The following is a 13,067-nucleotide window of genomic DNA, read 5'->3' on the forward strand; positions in this document are numbered from 1 at the left end:
TCATTTACATCATTAGAGTGAATTTTTGGACTATCGCTGGCTAGAACGCTTCATCCATTCGTGTGGGGGAATGAAGATCGCGAGCGCCCCGGCCAGGATGCAAAGCATTTAAACCTACGGAAGGGGACGCATAGGACGTGACGGGCGAAATGGGGAATAGGGGATGAAAAATCGACTCTGTCCGGTTCACCAATCAATCATCTCAAGATGCGTTACGAGAGGGCTTCTGAACGATATGAAGCTACTTAAAGTGGTGGGCCCATCGTTAGCGTTTCGGTCTCCGGTCACGAGAGCGTGCTGTAGCGATTTCCCCGCCAAACGTGGCTCTCTCCGGTTTGCTGCCGTGCGGTATTGCTTCTCACGCACCCGCACGAGCGCAATGCCATGAGCGAGAGAACCGGTTCGGCAATCGGAACACCGTCGGGAAAGCATTCGCGTACGAGACCGATTGGCTGAATACCGACTGCAATAGATGATTCGGATTGGAAACGTTAACTATTATAATTTTGCCGTATTTTTAAATAAAATTTACTATACAACTTCTAGGATGATCTATAAAAACTAGAAATAACAACGTAATCTTAAAATGAAAAAAAATGGAAAATTCTGAAAAAGTTTTAAGAGTTTAATAAGTTCTAAGGAAGGAACTAAGTATTTCAAAAAGAATTTTATATTCTTTTCCAATCCTATTCACTGTTTAATTAATATTTAAAGGATTTTTGGTAGAGAAGTGTAAATTTTATGTAAAACATTTTTTTCTCATTCATTTAATACCATATTTTTTTAAAACTACTTAAGAAACTGTTAAAGCATAATTATACTTCATAATTATATCATTTAGTTCTTCTAAATAATTTTTCAATATATTTTCTTATACGTCAAAACACCCTTCAACCCGTATTTTAAAAACGCTCCGTGTACATTACAACTGCAGTGTGTATGCTGCCAATCGAGGCAACCGAGCACGAACGCACACAAAACCGGACCGACCGACCGAAATTGCGTCGCTAGTGGTTACACTTAGTGCATCTCTGCGCGTCGTCCCGTACGGCCGTGTCTGTGAAGGTGTGTGCTTTACGTAGCGAAGCGTTTCGCTTTTCGGTGTGTGTTTTAGCGTAGACCGCCTCGACGTCGCTAACCCATCAGTGGCAAAGGTGTGTGTTTCGGTGAGCCATCTAGTTAGCTTTGCATTTAATTACAACCTGCAAACAAGTGTTTCCTGCGTGACAGAGCAAAAGAAGCGTGACAGAGTCCAGATGCTTTTTTGTCGTTTTGTAAAGTAAAAAAGGGAATTCTTTCTGTGTGCAGTCAGTCCAGTCAGTACAGTACAGTCAGTGCCTTTTATGGAAGGATTCGAAAGCCAGATGTGACACAACGGTCTGTCGAGGCCACCGTAACCACTCAAGCCGTCCTTGATTGTTTTCTCATAAACCCGCACGAACGGGCGAGCGAAGGAAACCGCGTGCACCGGAAGGAAGCTTCACGCTTCCGGTAACTGTGGAGGAAAATAATAGCACGCGTGCATTGTGCCTGCGAGGACACACACTGAATTCCTTCGACATTTGTGATCGTGCGGCACGTTTTGGTGGGGCGAAACTTTCGAAACTTTGCACCCCCGCCACCGGTCACGGCTTTATGATTTATTAGACGTTGTGTACTCTGCACTAGTGTGTGTGTGTGTGTGTGTGTGTGTGTGTGTGTGTGTGTGTGTGTGTGTGTGTGTGTATGTGTGTGTGTGTATGTGTATGTGTGAAAGGCGAATGTGTATGTGTGAGCAATGAAGTGCGTGTGCATGATTGTGGGCATTTATTGGCATTGAATTGTGTGTTCCAGCACAATGGGAATTGATGTTGTTGTGATTGTGTGAGTTCGCGACACCGGTGTACATAAATAAGCTAGCAGAAGCCAAGTCGCAAGTTGCGAACGGGAATGAAAGTTGGCCCAACTGTGCAGGCTGTATTTGTTGCTGATGCCGTATTGTGCGACAATGAAAGAAATTACAAACAAGTGGAATACGCGCGATGAAGCTGCAGTGAACACAATCGGACGCACACTTCTTTTGTAGCAATCACGAGGAATACAAGGGAGTCGCAATTGTTACCATTTTTGTTCTGTTTCGTTTTCGTTTCTGTCACAGCTGCATCAGTGGTTGGCGTTTTGGAGTGTGTGTGTGTATAGCTGAAAAAATATATAAATAATCTTGAATATTAAGGTAAGCAGACGTCGTTTTTAAATGGATTCTATTTAAGCTACTCACGAAAGCTGTTCTTCTAGGTTCTTAGTCATACTAAACACGCTACAGTTACCAAAAGAATTATTTCTATCATAACACGCATACTTTTAAATTGAATCCGTTTGAGTAAGAAGTTTTCAAACTTTTATTTTAAATAATCAACTACTATCCTACACCAAGTCAAATGAGTTTCGCCATCACCTACAGTGGAAAGTTCCGCATAATCTCTGGCGTGCAGATGTTGGTCTGTTTTTTAGTGTTCTCACTTTCCATTTGTCTGCGCTTCCCTGGTGCACGTGTCTGTTTTGCTCGTCGGGCTTTGCCCTTAATGTGAGTTTGATTTGCATCCTTTTTGGCAGTGTGAAAATACACCTAGACAAACATCCTGTCGTCGGCTACGATATGCTACCCCACACGTCATCGCGCTTATCTAGCGCACTACACCTGCTCACCAGTACTGTGCGCGACTGTTCTCTCTTCACGCTGATATCTGCAAAGCATAGATAGAGAGAGAGAGGGAAAAAACACAATTTTGTAATAAATCGCATTCCATCCTATCGCTCGTTCGGGGTCGGTAAATCGAGAATGTCGTAGAAGTTGCCGCCGTCGGTCCCATAATTGTCTTGCGATGGCCCGCGGCAGTACGGCAGTACGAAAAAGCACTCGAGGTTATCAACAAACGGGCTCCGAAGGGTACACCAACACCGATACGATTCAGTGCGCTGTGCGTGGGGGCACCAACACCACCACTACGCACACCGTATTGAATGTCGATCGGTCGTTTGATCATGCTCGAGCCGTAATCATTGCTGAGGCGAGATGTTGATGGTTAGGAGCTACTAACCCTTGGGGGTGTATCAGCTTCTTTGCTACGTCAATGTTGATTGTTCATGTTGATGTGACATTGTTCATGCATCATATTATTATAGTTTGCATTATTTTTAGAGATTTTGGATCCTTTGAGTGTCTTATTGCCTCTTATTTGTTGTAGTAATTTAAAAAAATATTTGTTTAAGCTGGACAAGGCAGAGGCTGGAACTAATGGATGAATTTGGTGGAAAAGCTGTTTGTCTGATTAGAATTGCTTTATGTCTGTCAAGTGTAATGTTACTTATGAAATGATAGCTGTCCTAAGCAAAAGCTTTATTTCTTATTTTGTAATTCAAACTACTATTATTTTCCAAAATTTTCACACCTAATTGAGAGTTTCTTTGTCGTCATAGATTTCGTTGATTTCGACAATGAAACAACTTAATATTGTCCTATTTTGCGTTTTCCAAGTGTTGTAAAACATCGTTTGAAATGGTTTTTATTTAATATTTTTGAAAAAAAATAAACTGTTGACAAATTTATCGACATATACTTCTATTGTATTTCAATAGAACATTTATAAACAGAAATGTACTAACCTGATCGAGCATGAAAGGCTCACATGATTTGGGTTGAGATTTTTGGCATAGAAATTTTTAAATAAGTCGGTTGAGTCTTATAAGTCCTTCATAAGAGACATAAGTTATTTCCAATCCTTTCAATCGTAAAAACGTTCAGTGGTACATTTCTTTTTAATTTTTTTTATTTATTCAGGAGTAACGGTCCAAAAAGACCGTATTGCTTAAGAGTAGAAAATACAAAGTTCTTTTTAATTTTAATGATACTAAAAAGATCATGATATAAGCGTTCAATGTGACAGTTATGTTTTAAAAAAATAAGGAAACAAAGTAAAAATATGTATGCCACAAAACACAAGCTTGCAAAAAATCTGCAACTGAAAACACATTTAAAAATCCAAGCTAATAACGCTCACACATTGTTCGCAGAGTTGTATTACATATAATTTTTACAATTATTTAATTTTGTATTTTGAATACTTTGTTAAGACTTATTTGCCTCGCCAACGACGAAATGATAACGAAGGGTTTATACGAGATTTGTGCATTACTGCTACATTTAGCCGCGAGGTTCCATCCGAATGAATCGCTCGTTTCTTGGCTCGCACTCTGTGTTTGTGTGTGTGTATTGAGTGTCGGTGATGGAGACGGCGTTTTATGTTTTTTTTTTGCGCGTTGCCGTTGTCTCTTGCTTTGCCCCACCACGCCATGTATTCCATTTACGGCCTGATGCGCTCGCAGCTCCGGTAACCTTCCGTAAGGCCCGCCGCCCGCCCAACCGGATTCTCCATCCGGAGGCACCCCTCCCGCACGCCATTAAATCTGAATCGGCGATCGACGTAAAAGCATTCCCACCACCACCACCACCTCCGTCATCATCATCATCATCATCATCATCATCCCCTATTCTACCACCTTTGAAATCGAGACGGTCTTCAAAGAGAGACGGACAGAGAGCGAGCGCACAGAAGAAAAAAAACGTTGGCCGCAATTTTGGGAGTGCGCGAAAATGGTTTGTGCGGTGTTTGTTTGGGTGTTGTTTGTATCCATCATCGGTTGGGGAGTCATCGAAGCCGTTGTTTGGGTGGCCTTACCACCACCACTACCAACGTTTCGACGATCCCCACCCCAGGCCCGTGTGCGCTCTGTGCCCGGAACAAGTTTTGGCCCAGGTTTCACGCGCGAATTGTACGAACAGTAAGGCCTCAACCAAACTGTCAAAAAGTGATTAGCCAGGAAAGTTTAGAAAACCCCAAAAACCACAACCGCGCAGCGAATGAACGGAACAGGGCCGAATGAACGGAAAAGTTTATTGCCAACAAGATTAGCAGAAGGGCTGGCAGCAATGAATCACTCAATGAAAATGGTGCATTGCAATAATGGGTTTACGTCATCTCGCCGCGATCGAATGATCGAATGGTTTGAATTGCCCGGGGGTGTAACGAACGCTTGTTGTGTTCCAATATATTTCAATCGAACGCTTGTCAATGCTTGCAACCAGAATGAAGCAATTTTGTAGAATATCCTTTGTATGTTATAAGTATTTTTAGTTTATTTAGCTTTTTATAACAACTTGCATACGTCTGACTTTAATTAAATTAATTATTCTCCCCCCATTATACCCCCACGGTTCGCTTTGCTTCATCTGCAACCCGCTAGCGAATTACTATTTCATATTTTCTTGTCCAGCCAAACAAAAGCACCTTCCCTATGGGTAGCCATTTTAATTTATTTGTTTAATATACCAATTAGTGGATTATGGGCTTAAATGAGTAATCATCAAACGGTTCGCTCGGTGGGCGGGTGCTCTTATGCGGCGTGGGTAACCTCGAAATTAACACCATGAACTACGGTTATGTTTTACCTCACGTTTACTGCCTCATCCACCCCAACGGAGCGGGTGGCAAAAAACTAACCCTCCCATCTTGCCGGACTCGGGCGTCATAATTTCATACCGATCGGTATGAAAAAAGCGCCCTTTTCTCTCTCTCTCTCTCTCGTTTTGCCTAACACGTTCCCCACCATCCAGGTTGCATATAAAACTGGATTATAAACTTGCCACGTGTTTCTAATTCGATTAGCTCTGGCGGAGCTACTGCATAAGCGTAAACAGCCCCAGTGGGAGAGAGAGTGTATGTGGGTTGAAAAGTTGATCCCTCATAAGCGGGAAGCAGATGGGAATGATGATGCAGCGAGAGTAAAATTAGATCGACATTGCATACGGTTTGGGAGAGGGGGGATTGTTTACTCCCCAGTGCGACAGTAGATAAATTTGTACCGATTGGAAAATCGTGGGAAACTGTTAAATAAGTATTTGTTTTTTAATGATTCGTAAAACGCTTTTGCAACACCTGTAAGACGAAATACATAAGTTAGAAAATTGTGCCAATTATACAGGTTTATAATTCTGATATTTACATCACCCTATCGGAAGGAATATTGTTACTATCAATTGTACTTTAAAATATTTAAATGGCTCATTTTGAACCTGAAACAGTTCTAAAAACATACACGAACATGTGTCTTTATTTTTCGTATTCTTTCCTGACTCACCATGTGAAGCATTTAGATAAAAGCTACCTGGAACCATTTTCATCTAACTAAATGCCCCTTTTTGTCTAGCGCTTTCATTAGCCTAGCGTTTTTTGTTGTCGTTTGTCTATCTTGCATTGACCAAAACTCTAAACAGTCCACCAAAAAAGCCCTGCTCGGTGGAAAATCTGCTCTGCATGGTACACCAGCAAACACCTGCTTCCGAGAGTGTCGCAAGAAAACCGGCGCAAGATTCCTCACCAGAAACTGTGTCCCCTCACCCCATCGGGTGTGTAGCTGCATGCATATTTGATGCACCTTTTTATGAGCACTAGCAGCAGCAGCAGCAGCAGCAGCAGCAGCAGCAGAACGAAACCACGTACCTAGCACACTAGCAGTCGTCCGTGTCCGTGTGGCTGGGGCGAGGGGAAACTTTACTTTTCGGGGCAAAAAGCACAACCACAGCACTGTGGGAGAGCAGCAGAGTTTCGGTACGTCCCACCCGGGTTTCAGTAAACGTGAGAAGTGTTTGCGCTGTGGCTCGAGCGATGCTGTTTGGATGGTTGGCTGGTTGCTTAAGTGCATTATGCAGGTGTTTAAATGTTTATATTTGTCGAGTGATGATGCTGAGGTGAGAGTGATCAAAGGGAGGAAACCAGGACCACCAGGGTGGTGGTTTCTTGTTTGCCTGGGAATGCTTTATAGCACTTGGAAAACGGGGCCGGGCGCGTGGTCCGCTGTCGTAGTTGAAGTATCCTAATGTTTGTAGTCAATTTAATAATCTTGTGCAAATCGCTCGCGCGAAGTAGTGTGGATTATTTATGTTTAATAATAACTTAAACTCGCTCTGTAAGACAGCGCTGTACACCATCGAAATCGTTTCTTTGTACAACTCTATTATCTTCTTTGTACGAACAATGCTAACATTCCGAAGGCGTTCGATCATCCGCTTGTCTAAGGCATTCATTGTTCACTCGTGACTCTGCTGTGGCTTGAGGAACTTGTGGCTCGAAAGGGTGATGCTTGTGGTGATTACAACGAGCTAGAATTAATTGCGCTTGCAACCAGTCTAGTACAACGCGCTGTCTCACGTGGCTTCGTGTGTAGGTCATTATGTGATGACGCCTTGGCAATAATTCAGCGCTCTGTCAAGGCTGGAAAGCTGAAGTCATTCAACCGACTCGGCTCGCGCGCTAATTGTATGCTAAACGTTTCGTGAATGCTAAATGCGTTGTGGCGTGGTTTTCAGAGCAGAGGATCTTTAACTGAGAAAATGGTTGGTTTGTGATGATGCTGTGAGTTTAGAAGATCTTTTATAGAATATCTGAAAATACAACAATTTAGACAAGAAACAATGCTTCAAAGTTCATGAAAACAAGTATAACATATTTTAAAAAAATGCTTTCCTTTCATGTCCACTGACTATGTCAATCAAAACTCAAAACATGTTAAAACAATTTTCATCATTTGTTCGACACAGCATTCATGTTCATCACTCCCACACGGTTGGAAATCGTTGGCCGAGCTGACGAGCTGTGGTTCTGTGCGAGCAAAAGTGACACATGAACATCTAAAAATAAAAATAGTGCCACATGTTGTCCACTCCTCAGCACTGCTGCTGTAGCCATGCCGTTCATGCCGTCCACGTCCCTGGGTGCGACCAAAACCAAGCGTGCAAATAATTAATACACATACTGCGTCAACATTTTCCTTCCTACCCTGAAAAGCATACGAAAAAAAACAATAAAAACACACAAAATAAGCAGATGTTTGAACTTGAAATTTCATTCCTTGAGCTTGAGCGCGCCTCTGTCTGTTTCCTTTTCTGTGTTTTACGATACGCAAACATTGCAACCAAGCCTCTGCCCGAGACGAGCACCGGAATTTGTGTCTCCAAGCGACATATTGATTTTTCTGTACGCTACGCTGTAATTCTTCTCCCTCTTTTTCAGCTTCCTTCTGTTGATCCAACATCTCTACTCCAATGCTTTTCCTTTCCACTTCAGGGTCGTCCGAACAAGAGTTCGTTGTCCGAGATGGGCTCACGGTTTACGCTTCCCGCCGGTACGGTGTGTGTGTGTGTTCCCTTTTTGGCAAAGGTGCACAGTCCCGGAACTGGGTAGTGGCCACATTTAAAACGAATGGAAATGGGCAACGAGCTCAATCGATGGGCGAAGGAAAGTTCTGTTCCGCTTTTCAGTGGTGTAGTAGTATGCGTCGCTTCGTCGCACGGCAACGGTCCATTAGTGGGCCGAAATTTCCCGGTTACGGGTATCAAATGTGTTTGTGTATCAACAATCGCTGTTGACAGCTGTCATTACCACCATTGCGTGGTTTGAAAGAGACGCTGGGCAGGGCTGCATTTGTCTTAATCTCTGGCTAATCGCATCAGTTCGTCTTCTCCGAAGGTCGGATTTGTGGCACTGGCTAGAGTGTGTAGCTATTTATTCTAAGCGATTAGCTCGTTCACCGAATGGAATTCATTGCTATCTCGGGAGATTTTGTTTGTACTCAGCGCTATGTTTGCCCTTGGGAAAACAGACCCTGCGGCTTATCAACTGTTTGCGGTAGAGATGAACATTCAATGATTACCCCTGTAATGTAGCATTATTTGATTAGTGGATTGATTGAGTTTCTCGTAATCTGTAAGGCGATTCAATGTAAGCTTTAAGACAAAATGGCAGGCAGTACTAGAAGTAGAACTCATGTTCTGATGCTTTCTTAATCATGTTTTATCAACCCTTACTTTGACGTTGTAACAACATCAGAGCTCTCCAATTTCACTCTATTACAGGCAACAGGAATTCCATTTCGATCACCGTGTTACGTGCTAATGCGTATGTTTACAGCACCGGCTCCTTTAGTGCCGTTAAGTTGTTTCCCCCATCCCGAACTCTAAACCGGACGCAGCTGAACCGGGTGACACATGAATCATATTTATGATACTATAAGCATCCTCAAAATAGCTCACCATTTGCGTTTTGCCCGGGCTGGTGAAATATCTCCCGCTAGAGTTTTCTTTTTTCCCATTCCCGCTAGTCTCTGTGCACAAAATGTGATGAAATGTGTCAAATAAAGTGTAGCGAGATGCTTAGAGGTATGAAATGTATTATAAACACCGGGTGAAATATGAGGCACAATTCTCGGGCACCGTTTTTCCACATTTTGTTGTTGTTCCCAGCAGCGCATGATGAGTACGCCAACACCCTCCCGCTCGATCGGATGTTTTCTGCACAATTTTATTACCATACGGCGTGTCATTAGAATGGAAACACTCCCACCGGTGAGCCATTCATCATCCATCTAATTTATGACACATATCATGGCACAACCTATAATGTAGCCTTTGTCTAGCTCCAGTTCCAGCAGGCTGCATCGAGGCCTTCGAGAAGCATCATTATTTTCACATACTGCTTTCCACCCAGCTGATCGGCGATCGAGTCCGCAAGCGATACACAATTGAATGAGTGGTGGGAAGCAGGAAAGGTAGCTGCTCAATTACACGTCCAATCATCATCATCATACACTGGTATCACACAGTACGACCAACCAGACGGATGTTAATATTTATTGTTTCATTTTATTTGCGCTTGTCCTTCGGATGACTTTCGGTTGACACTGAAAAGCGGAAACTGAATTATTGATTGTGTACGCTTTTTAGCTACAGGGTAGGTGACTTGACTACGCTGAATGGCATTTTAAGCTCTGCAACGATACAGCTATTGATTAGAAATTAATTGGAGATACAGGAAATGGTTAAAATAACCTTCATTTTGCTTTAGCTTAAATTTATAAGTTTAATTATTAGTAAATGTATCCCAATTGAGGAAATCTCTCATCAAATATTACCATACAAAGGTCTTTCCGTGTGTTCAAATGTATAATCTTGAAGGACATTTTTCTATGTATTGCTTAAGAATTGAGTTCTGTTCGGCATGATGAACTAAATTCAATTGTTGATATATTGCCTGGTACATCAATATACTTCGGCAATGGCCACAGCAATACTAACAACCACCTAAAATCCACTCCCTTCGTTAGACAGCAATATCCTCTTTTTTGCAATGTAATAACCCGGTGCAGCCACGTCCGTAACAAAATCCCAGTTTTATTTAACAATCAAACTCAAACAACCCAACGCCAAACATATCGCTTACCTCATCTGACAAACCATCCCAGCATCAAGATTGACACACTCACCACACACACACAAATCATTTGTTTGATGTCTTTGTAGTCTGCGGTACAGCACCAGAGCAAAATGAGAAGTAAACTCCCAACAACTCCCAGCATCCCAGCAAAAAGTTGTCCTTGGTTGCAAATAATTCGTGTCATGCTGCCTACAAAAGGTGGACCAAACCTTGGCACACACTGTGTGGAGTGAAATTCGAAAAGAGCAAAACTTTTTCCCACAATTTCTCCAACCCACACCACGGGCTGAGTGTTCATTCAACGCGTATAAGGGAAGCAACAGCAGTAGCAAAACAACAACAAAAAAGTGGTTCAACAAAGTCAAACAAACGCATGCTATCCACCGTTCAGTTTGAGGTTTGGCTAAGGTTAAGCTAACAAATCGTTCTGCTAAGGTTTCCCGTCCGTCCGCCCGCCCGACAGAGCTTCTGTTTACATCGCCTCATCACACGTGGGGCGGACTCCCGAGGTTTTGTGTGTATGCTGCCCGGGGAGGAAACAAATGAATCATGCAGACTGGACGCGCTGAGAAGCAAAATCTACCACTTCGCAACCCAAACGCGTTGGGAAAGTGTACATAATTTTCCTACTGGACAAACACACGCATCCGGGGTAGAGGAGTGGACCAACAAATGACCCACCAACACAGGAGAAAAAAAACTCACCGCATAGAACGAAACGCTCGATCCCAAACTGTCTGGCCCGTATGCAGCTGCGTGGTGGTGAGAGCGCCACCACAAACAATCAAACAGAACTAATGATGTAAACATTCCATCATTTGGAAGGAACGATCGCTTTCCTTTAACCGTGGCCACGTCTCCACTTGCACAAGGCGAGGCACGGGCACTCGCTCAAAACATACAAAAAAAAAACGCCAACGCCACTCCTCTTACGTACGTACGATGGGTTCCGGGACGAGCCAAATGAAGAAGATCATCGTTAATTAATGGCAATTGTCGGTTGACATGCGTCACGCGCAAACGTAGGCGTGCGGTGGTTTTTTTTTTCGCTTTTCTTTATTTCCGTACAAACACTGCGCTGCGCTGCGCTTTGCCGGTGGAACAATACGACGTGAAGCGTGGAAAGAGTCGTTCCATGCCTCCGCCGAAATGGTGTTTGGAAGGCAACAGTTTGTCACATGGTAAGCTCTGTGGGGGAGCTGGTTTTGTTGGTTCGTTTCTTCGCTGGATGTGTGTTTTTTTGTCGTTGTTGTACGTTAAAAGCATAAAATAATGTCACCGTGTTGTAACGGACAGGATCACACTGATCTGATGCGTTCCTGCTTGGTGGGTAACCAGTGGCTTTTTCGACTCTGACTCCTCCCGGGTTACCATGTTGAACACAGCACCACTTCACTCCATTCCACTCCGAAGCCAATTCATGTTTTATTCAGTGTGACCGTTGATATGGTGATGGTGGTGGTACGGCTTGCTTGGATTTGCTTTGTTTCTTTCTTTCGCAGTTGCGCCCAAACACCACGACCACGGTTCGTTTTTATTTACGGTCCCGATGGTGATGGTGGTGATGGTGGTGTCCTGCTAAACACATCCCGTGGAATAATGTTGATGTTAGTTGTTAAATTTAGCCTTGATTTACTCCCGACCCGTGTGGAGGTTTTGACTTTGTTCCTATTTTTTCTCACTCACATTTTTTGTTTGGTTTATCTCTCCACCTCTGCTTTGGACGTTGTGGTTGCTCCCTAGGTGGACACGGGAATGAATATCCTGACGTAACGCATCCATCGTAACGCCAGGGAAGGCAGGGATGATTTGAAGCGTTGCGTCATATTACAGGAACCCCAAGAGTGTCCTGAATCTTCGTCCGCTACGGCCAATATGTCCTGTGTGGTTGTGTTTATGTGTGCATTATTTATCAACGCGTGGCGTCATAATTCGTTCCGACCTTTTCTCCCGGCCCGAACGCTCAGACAACAAACATCAAAAACCTCTGCCCTCCATCCTGTTGTGTGATCGCTCGACCCCTCGAAAGCCAAAGTGGAATTGCAAACATTGCCCCGACAATGGGGCGATTGTGGTGAACCCCGGAAAGGAACCAAACAAAAACTAAGGGAAACGGGACCGGTAAAGATATCCGGAAGTTTATGAAATCATTTCCCACCGAAGAGGGGAAGCTCTCCCTTTCGCTCGCTCTCTCTCTCTCTCACTCTCCCAAAGCACGAATGCTGCTATCGGGCGATGGCGTAAAGTGATTCATTAATCTTTTCACACCATTATCAAGAGCGCTCATAATCGTTGCGTTTCATTATTGGCACCTACGAGTTTGGTGGATTTTGCGTTTTTTTTTTTTTGCTTGTTGAGAGGATCATTCAATTTCATCCTCCCCGTTTTCTGCTTGGTGGTGGTGGTGGGTGATTTAATGTTGGTGCAGGTACGTTTGATTTTTTACCGCAGTGTACACAGGCAGCAACCAACAAAAAAAAACAGACGAAAACGAAGAAACGGAAAATTCCAATTTTCTCGCCATTTTGGCCTTGAGCGGTGTGGAACCCTCCGGTAGCGACGGATGCCTTAATTTTGATTAATGATGAGTGATTTTATTGGAAAATAAAAATCTTTTCCATCTTTGCACAGGGACGCAATGTGAAGTTTGACACAAAAAGGAAGCAAATTGGTGGGAAATTAAATGTTTCTTTCGATGGGAGGGATATGATTTAAAAAAGAGCAATTTGATGAATTTAACCTTTTTTATTTTGCTTGAAATGA

At 43.2% G+C, this 13,067-nt stretch overlaps 1 protein-coding gene across 3 annotated transcripts in view; it reads left to right on the top strand.

Moving 5' to 3' along the window:
- The first annotated feature begins 1,009 nt into the window (after nt 1-1,009).
- The window catches only part of LOC121594281 (translation initiation factor IF-2-like), a 68,633-nt gene continuing 56,575 nt past the window's right edge, over nt 1,010-13,067 (top strand). Inside the window, exons 1-2 of one of the 3 annotated variants that reach the window (XM_041917378.1) lie at nt 1,010-1,166; nt 2,138-2,212. The gene's annotated coding sequence lies outside the window, so the exon portion shown is untranslated. Of the gene's footprint in view, nt 1,167-1,360; nt 1,378-2,137; nt 2,213-13,067 lie in introns of those variants that run through there. The other 2 variants (XM_041917379.1, XM_041917380.1) reach the window with 2 other exon arrangements.

This window comes from Anopheles merus, chromosome 2L (genome assembly GCF_017562075.2).
Source record: "Anopheles merus strain MAF chromosome 2L, AmerM5.1, whole genome shotgun sequence".
NCBI lineage: Eukaryota > Metazoa > Arthropoda > Insecta > Diptera > Culicidae > Anopheles > Anopheles merus.